The sequence below is a fragment of the Bombus huntii genome, chromosome 12, assembly GCF_024542735.1.
Source record: "Bombus huntii isolate Logan2020A chromosome 12, iyBomHunt1.1, whole genome shotgun sequence".
NCBI lineage: Eukaryota > Metazoa > Arthropoda > Insecta > Hymenoptera > Apidae > Bombus > Bombus huntii.
In genome coordinates this window covers 3837354-3846311 of record NC_066249.1, presented here as the reverse complement: position 1 = coordinate 3846311, position 8958 = coordinate 3837354, and the positions used below count along the sequence as shown (strand labels likewise).

The 8958-nt window shown below is 51.4% G+C and overlaps 1 protein-coding gene across 4 annotated transcripts in view; it reads left to right on the top strand.

Annotated features, from left to right (window-relative positions):
- The first annotated feature begins 2120 nt into the window (after nucleotides 1-2120).
- The window catches only part of LOC126871886 (uncharacterized), a 229329-nt gene continuing 222491 nt past the window's right edge, over nucleotides 2121-8958 (top strand). For all 4 annotated transcript variants that reach the window (XM_050631202.1, XM_050631196.1, XM_050631203.1 and 1 more), the window contains exon 1: nucleotides 2121-3990. The gene's annotated coding sequence lies outside the window, so the exon portion shown is untranslated. The remainder of the gene's footprint in view (nucleotides 3991-8958) is intronic.

The following is an 8958-nucleotide window of genomic DNA, read 5'->3' as shown; positions in this document are numbered from 1 at the left end:
AGTTTTCTTCCACCTTCTCCCTCCCTCCCTCCCCTCTAGGGGCGCCCGACCTGATAAAGATTTCGCTCGCTCGCGGCTCGAAGAACGCTTTGGGGCTCTGCCTCCGCGAAAGATGAGATATCAAAATTGTTTTAAAGTCCCGATCGAGTTGACGAGTGTCTGCGGAGGTTTGCGACGAGAAATCTTATCGACGATATAAATTCGCCGCGTTATACAGTTTTCGTTCCGATCGCTTCGAAAGAACCTCCATCCTTCGGGAAAAAATCCTGTCCCGATAGTGCGCGCTCGTTGTTTTTTATTTTTTTATTTTTTATTCTTTTTTTTGCTTTATTCGAAGCGTTTAGTTGCCTCAATATTCAATATTCAATAAATCAATATTTTACTTAGCCAACGCGTGTTCGCCCTACCATCGGCACGCAGTGTGCGAAAAATTGGGCTCTGTATCACGGATTACGTGTATGAGCCATCGCTGTGCCTCGCAACCACCACCACTCTCCTCTGTTTTCCGTCAAACTTTCCGATAACTAATTCCATTAACCTGGTATAACGAGGCTGTAACTCGGGATTCGAAGGTGTCTGTTGGAAGGGCCGATTCCGGCAAAAAGATCGATCCATCTCTCTTAAGAGGTGATTGATTCGACGTTGAAATCCAGTATCGCGAAGCTTTACCTTAATTTTAATTTTTAAATCGTTGCGATCCATTTTCGGGTCAACACACACGCGGACCGTTTAATAAACCTCGAACGTGACGGAGAAGCACGCGAATCCCGATTCGAAATGGTAAAACGACGATCGAGTCCACGGCCACTTTCTCCATCGACTGGGGCCGTCACTGGAACGAGTTTCTTCACGGCGATGTCCACTCTCGTAGCCCGAGTGTCTCTTGCGTTCTTCCCATCGTAAATTCGACGTGCCGCCGTAAGGACGCGACGGTTTTATCCACGTTCAGGTGAGAGACGAACTCGTATGGCCGCGATTCCCTTGGACTTTCACGCGCGAGGTGGCCGCGACGCGTGGGCGTCCAACAGTTTTACGTTTATGGCGTGGCAGCGGTCGGAGCGCTTCTAATTGCCGAGCTTGCTACCGAAACCGCCAATAGGATCCGTAGAGCGGAAGTCGTAGCATCGAACGTCGGAAGAGGCGACCATAAACTGTAGTTTCTATGCAAACGACACGCGCAATGTGCCACTAAAGGCGCCGTATCGACTCCGCTTGTTCCCCGACGTTTGTTCGTCGCGCGCGCGTGAACCAACGCCGAGAGAAATCCGATGAAAATTCGCGGCAATTAACGTTGAAAGTTTTCCACCAGATTCTCAACCAGGTCGCCGAACACGGTCGGCCAAGTAATCGAACGATCATCCCTCGGATTGGTCATTGCGACAGCGTTTTCTAATCGGCGACTGTTTGCTACGAAATCGACTTTCCCCGTTCTCCGCTACAGCCGTTTTTCATCTCTTTTTTTCTTCTTTTTTCTCACATCCATGTGAATTTTGCAGAATTGTTGCAAATATTCCACGAGAGCGATCGCAGTGACGCTTGGACGAAGCGAAAGCTCGGCGATCAACAGGGTGGCTTCGGGGGAAACGCGTCCCGAGAGATCTCGAAGGGAGATGGTAAACGAAGGGAAATGGTGAACGAGGGGGAGGAACGAAGGGAAACAAAACAGCGGAGAAGAGCAGAGGAGAACGATCGACGAATTCGTAGGAACCTTTTAGTCCCGGCGGGCCACGCCAGAACAGATTATCCATCCATTATTTTGGGGTGCTTACCGAGGGAGCGCATCGCAGATCGAGAGAGAGTCGGACTCGATGGAAAGATGTGGACGATGAGCCGCGAAAATCCGTGTGGCGGCGCTAGAACGGTCAAGTTTTCGAAAGGACACGCGGCGGATAGATTTTAAACGCGTACGCCGCAGTCTCGTTATATTCCGGTGTGCTGCGCTCGATTCGTTTCCGTCGGTCGAAAGGATGTAATTAATATCGTCGCCCGGCTTTCGAATTTGCGACTGCGCGCAGTCCGTCTCGCTCTGGGCCGCTCGCCCTCTCGTTTCAGCCCGCGGCTTGCCTCCCTCTCGCTCTCTGTATCTCGCTCCGCCACCCTCCCGTGGGGGTGGCTCTCGTCGCCGAGGTTCGAGCCTCTCAGTCGTGCCGAGAACCCGCTTCGTTGCGGGATCACCTCCTCTCTCGGTGAGCTTACCTTTGGCATTCGTGTTCGCCAACACTTTCGTCGCGACAACAACCGCTCTGACCGGCCGATCGCGTGGCCCTCGACAGCTCGCTGGACTCGTGAATCTCTGGAAACCTCGTGTTCCGTTGTTGCATCGTTCGATTACGATCGCCGATAAACGCGGTTTCGATTTCGTTCCGCGAGACCCATCGCGCGACGAGATGTTGGAAATCCCGGGGACAGGTTCGACTGGCGTAATTTGACGCGACTTTCGACCGAACCATATCTGCCGTTCGTTCGTACCAGCGAACCAGAAACTGTGCAGCGGCGTGGAAAGCGCGCCTGTTACCAAAACAGAGCGTAGTGGCCTGGAGTTTGTTAGGTGGGAACTCGACTGTGGCGATTTCGCGGATCCACGCCTCTCTGTTCCGGGTTAACGAAGACAGCCTGGCAAAGCGGTAGATAAAGCTAGCGGGGATCTTGCGCGACCTTTTTCCGACGGACGAGGAGCGAGCGTGGAAGAGAAAAAGTGACCGATCGATCCCAGTAATAAGGGAACTTTGCGTTGGGAGCGGTAGCGGCCCGGAGGGACGGTGGTGAATCCGTGGAAAAAGGATCTCGCCACCCTAAGGAGAAGAAAGTGGACGACCCTTCGTGGAGCTCGCGCTCCTTCCCCGTCTGCGAAACTCTTTTGAGGAGAAAGAACGATCCTCTCGGGAAACCGCTGAAGCGCATCGGAGAACCGTAAGAGACCGTTGTCGAAGAGACCGGGAGCGTCGAAGAGCAAACGAGTAGCTTTGCCTTTCTTCTTTCCCTTTTACCTTTAAGGGATCAAATCGCCTGATCGTCCGTCGTCGTCGCCGATCTCTCACGATTTTCGTCCTCGCTCGCAGCCGATCGTGGGGCCCGTCGAACGGTGAATTCGATCGATCCAGTTCGGATCGTTGAGATTTCGACGTACAACTCGCACGACATTCGAGGCACGCCGTACGTAGCGCACAGTGGGTAATTAAAGATACGATTAATGACCCGACAATTAAATATAATTAACTCGAGCGACAGGATACGCGGTGTTCGGCTGCCAATTAGCGCATTAGCGCCTTATCGAACATCGACCGATCGTCTGGCCACGTTGCATCCTCTCGACGCAATAAAATCGCCGTAGTCGACGGACCAGCCTAGAGTTAGACGAACGGGCAAGAAGAAAGGGAAGGGATTGGCGAGAGGTAGCGAGATCTGCTTTCGATCAGCGGATCCAGTGGAACGACGATCGAGCTACCGCGTAACGAGGATCGATTAACGGGTCTGACCGCTGCACGCGTTTCTCTCGACCGTTGTCCCATGTAAAAGCAACGACGATTCGTACGAACCTTCGACGATCAACCTGGAGATCGTCGAGCCAAGATAGAAATCCTGGAGAATGGAACGCGTCTGATCCGCTGTGCAAAGTCGGCGAAGGTTTTCTGTTCCGAGTCGAGGAAGAAAGAAACGCGACGAGAATAGCGGAACGAGTTAGGGGAAGACCTTGAATCTTGGAGAAGTTCAAAGTAAAGGAACGAAGAGACACTTTCGGAAAACGAACCGGATTACGCGGTCGAGAATAGAGGGAAGGGAACCCGCTGTCCGTCGCTGGTTTTCCGTGGAAACGTCGGCAACCCTGAACTTGACGGTTGCACGCACGTTGTTCACCGAACGATACGTCGCGAGATCCCATAGAGAACGAAGGAAAGTCAGCCAAGGGGAAAAGTGGACACGCCAACTGTCACAGCGAAGAATGCTGGCAGCGCAATCGTGACAAACGGGGCTTCCGTCCAGGATCGAAAGGTAAGTCGCTGCGACGTACGTACTTTATTAGCGGACAAGATTGGCTGTAGGCGCGCACCATAGCCATGCCGAGAGAAGAATCGGAAAAGGAAGGGGGAATGGGACGGGGAACAGACTCTCACGGGAAATGCCGGCGAAGCCCGAAGCAAAAATTTCTTTATGCGCTAGCTGGCTGACTTGGCGACCTTTCGCTCGTCTCCGAGGAATTTCTCGGTCTATTACTTTCTAACCCTCGACGACCGTCAGACTTTCCAGAGTATCGCCCCCGTAATAGCTCTGCGTTATTCTTTCCTTTAACCCGAGCCGTATCTCGCATTTCATCCTGCAATTTAACCATTCTCGCGTGTTCTTTGAAGTTGGACGAACCCCGTTGATTGCTCTTCGGAATTGCACGGGAGGTTAGTCTTTTCCCTTCTCCTATTTTTTTCTTCTTCTTTTCTATTTTATTTTTTTATTTCGAAATTAACAAGACACAAGGAGAGCCGCGGTCATTCGACGATCGAATATACACGCAGGACGTGATGCGAAACGGCGATGCACCGCGTATAACGTTTATAGGCAAGTAACCACCTAAGCGCTAACCGTGTCTAACGCAGCTTAACTTGGATGATCAAACGAAAACTTCCCGCGCAGCGAAGTTGCCGGTAATTAATAATTTCGAGAACATCAAACCAGGGAGTACTTTCGTATTTACAATATATCTCCGACTAATTCGTATTCCACGGGGACCGGGACTCTCTCTCGGTTATGGGTACTTTCCAGGAAATACGTTTGCGTTTCGCTCTTCAAACAGGTTTGATTTTCCCCGCTCCTCGTCTTGCGCTTCGTCTTCCCACGCGACCAACTTATTCCCAAGAGAATTATTCTTAGCAAATTATTCCGTTTACTCGTATCGTTAAGCTCGATGATCGCGAGAGGCTGATGCCTCTCGAATCAAGTTTAACTCCCCTGACCGATCTCCTGCGGCAACGACGATTAATTATTTCGTCACCGATGTCGCTCTAAAGAGGTTATCGAATCTCCCTCGAGTACTTAGTAACTTTACGCTGGTGGCGCGAAGAGGGTGGCTTTAGCCGGTCGTAAAGCCGTAGAGAGGCTCAGATTTTGCGAGTCGGTCTGGCAATTCCGGTGCACCTGCGTCCGTCGTGCGCCGCCGGGGGGCCAGACAGGGAAAACACCAGATACCAGGCGCGCAAGAGAGAAACAGAGAGCGAGAGGCAGAGAGGCAAAGACCACGAGGAAACGGTTCGAGCGCATTATTAAGGACCTCGTGTCTTCGCTCATTACGCCATCCGAGAAAACCGCGCCGTACGTTCTGGCTTATCTCCATTAGGCGGACCCGAATTACGTAGATATCGTATGGTTTAAGTGCGTGCGGACGAGCACCGACATAAATACTTGTCCGTCCCCGATGAGACCGGGTTCGCGGCACCCAGACCGTACGCGGAAACTTTGTAGAACTGTAGCGTGATAAGGGGCGACGATTAAAGACGTCTTTAAACGTATTTCGATCGGGCAACTTTAACGAGAACGGTCGCTCTGATTGCCGCCGGGGGAAACGTCGTGGAATTCGTTAAGGTATCTCGTAACGATCGTGTTCGAAAGATTCGGTATCCTCGTGATATTACGGTTCAGCGACGCGACACTGAGCAACGCGACGAAATCAAATGGAAATACAACTCGATGAAAAGGAAGGAAGAAAGAGACGCGTGGCGAACGACAAGGGAACGCGTAGCTTTGCCAAAGAACTCGGTACTCGTTAGAGCGCTCGATAATTGTTTATCCGTGCGGCTGTCAGCGTGATGGCGTGGCCGGCAACTGCAAAATAATTAATTAGAAGTCACCCAAAGCGCGTGCCGCGTTCCACGGCAGCCCGTTCGATTTGGATAATGCGTTTCCCGTGGCGTGATTCCGCCGCTGCTTTCCGCAAACCGTGCAATTTTTCGAGACATTCGACCGGCAGAAATTAATTTCGCGATAGACATGACAGACACAAAGCGGTGTGCAGCTTGCGCCAGACTAATTAGCAGACAAACGATAATCGAACGCGATTTCACTCGCGTTTTGCGTATCGTCTTTATTTGCGGCACGTAATGCTACTATAAATTATTTGAATCCGGCGCTCGGTTTTACACCTTCCAACGTAAACGCTTACGTACGCATTGGCGTTAATTAACCGACGCGTCCTATTTTCGTCGGATCTTTCTCGGAATCGATTCACACTTTCGAACGTATTTGCGTAACGCGCTCGTTAATATTCGAATTTTCCCGCGCGGGTAAATAGGAGACAGCGACACCCACGCGAGTCCTTCGCACACGAGGGGAACGATCGCTTAAAATTCCGTGGCCGTGTAAAGAAGCATGTAAATAGGCTCGTCGCGTGTGACTTACTAATTCTCGGCTCACGGTTCCATCAAAACACCACTCTGTTGCGATATCGAACACGATCTGCCGACACTGCGCGTATTTTCCCTTCCGGCTCACCTATTCGCTCTGGTCCCGTCGACGCTAAATTCATCAAATTTTTCATCGTCGGCTCGCCACGGATTGCAGGGAAAATCTGAGAAATAAACGGTTTCCACTTAAGCGCGGCCATCCAAGTGTCCGCTGGTTGTTACTCGCCTCTCTCGGCCGTTGATCCGCCCCGAGGTCGCGGCAAGGTGTAAAGACGCTCTTAATCAAAAGCTTCCCACCTCTGATATTAGTCAACGTCATCCGAGCTTCCTACCGTTGCCGTCGTAATTTCATACTGCCTCCGTGGACTCTCCGCGAGTTCAAACGCTAAGTTACCGCATAAATCATTGCTTTATCGCGCATCCTTCTCGTCAACGGTTTTTTAACGCGCCGTCGAAAGAAACGAATTAATTAGATATCCGCGTAACGGCGAATATAATGGGACACGCGGTGCTTCTGATCGTACTTCCATCCGCGCCGTTAAAGAAAATTCGCTTACGGAGGGAAAACGAGTCTCTTCGGGCTTCACGGAGAGATTTCACGGTAGCTCGCGTCCCCGAGACACGATAACGATCGCTGTTCGAACGACACGCTATCGGGCTTCGATTTCAACCGGCAGAATAACCGAGCTCGCGGGAAACGCTCCTGGCGGAACGCCATGGCGAGCAAAATGAATATTGGCGGAATCGTGTATATGGCAATATCCACTAACGATATCCACTTGTAAGAGGTGGAAGTTAGGTCGCGCGAACGAATTACGTTGAAAATTCCAGCTACCGCGTATCTGGCGAAGCGGCAGCAAATTCCTTGACAGAGAAAATTCCCGAAAAAGAGGATCGGCACGAGCGGGCATTCGTTCGAAAAGAAGGAGAAAGAAAAGTAGAAAAACGAACAGGAAAGAAGTAATTTGGGCTGTTGATTTTCGATTTCGGACAGCGTGCAATTAAATATCCCGCGATGGAAAGCAGCGTGGCGTCTGCCATTAGCGGAGAACCAGTCGCGGAATATATCCGTTAGAACGAACGGCGAGCCAACGTACGAAAGGGAAGCCCGACGGAAAAATGGGAGGGAACGATGGCCCGGAAGCGACCCAGTTCTTGCTGCGTGGCGCGTCAGATAAATTGGATCCGAGCAGTTTTATCGTAAAACGCTCCTTCCCTGTTCTATCGACGGTGCCGCGATGGCCCGGTCATCACCGAGAAAACTTTAACTTCGGATCTCGAGGTTGGCTCGTCTGGTCGCGACAGCCTAGCAGCGATCTCCTTTGCCTCTCCGCTCCCTTCACCCTTCCTCTTTACGAGTCAACTTTCCTCGCCTTTATTCTTCCTTTCCGCCATCGTTTTCCTCGCTCTTGGCGATTCGCCGACCACGTTCCTTCCATCTTTCTTTCTTCCATACACTCGGACACGTTCCTTCGCAGACTCTCTTCCGTCGCTCGACTCGCGCGATCATTTCACGCCCCCGCCGCTCTCCACTTCCAACGACCAGTACAAATCGACTGTCCTAATTCTCGCCACCGTTGATCGCGTTTCGTCTAACAAACCAAGACTTGCGAGCTTGTTTTCGAGCGACTCTCTACCGGCTTCGGATAAAATATCGTCGTGTTTATTTTCGCGATCACGCGCGAGTTGGCCGCTATGATTCGCGCGTGTATATCGTGTTCGAAGGCGACCGCCTGTCTCCTTGTAAAATAGGAGGTCGAGCTGCGCTGCTGGCTGATTCTCGTTGGTAAAGGCCGCGCGTTAATCCAGCGCTAAGTATTATTTAGTGGCGGCGGCCGGTGACAAGTCGATTTAATTTATATCTCGCGCGGGGGCGGTCGCTCGCAGGAATACACGACGTCTCACGAAACATCCACGCGCGGCGGACCAACGTTTACGAGCTCGTCACGTCTCAAAGACGCCTTTGGAGGCGTTCCAACACCTCATCGTTCGGAGGTCGAAACCCTCGCTTTTATATCGCGATCGAGTCGGCAGGCACGAGGGAGAATCGGAAATTGTGCACGTCCCCCTGCGTTTAAATTATCCTTGATCATCTACCGAAACGCCAGAGACAAGAAATACAGCGGCGTCTGTTTCGCGAATTTCATTTCAAGCCCACTGTATTTTTCTCTTTCTTTTTATGAATTTTTACGCTCGTAAGAAAAGGCCACTGCCGAACGCTGGAGAATCAGCAGCTGCCACCAGACAGAACCTTGCGTTTACGGCGTTAGTTTTTGCGGGTCGATGGACGCTCCCGAACAGATCGCCGCACGCTTCCCGGTAATTATGCAAATAGCGTATCGATTACCGGTTAAATCGCGAACAAAAATAATGCGAATCCACGGTCGTCTCGTGGTCGCTTATCTCTTGATTCGTACCGAATCGACTACAACGTTGTTGTCGGATACGCGGAATTCTTTAAACGATGCGTTGGAAATTAGCGTGCGGACATTAGCGAGATTCGTGATACATCCGTGAACGTCGGCTGGAAACATAACGAAATGAAACACGTAGTTGCAACGGTTCGTTCTCT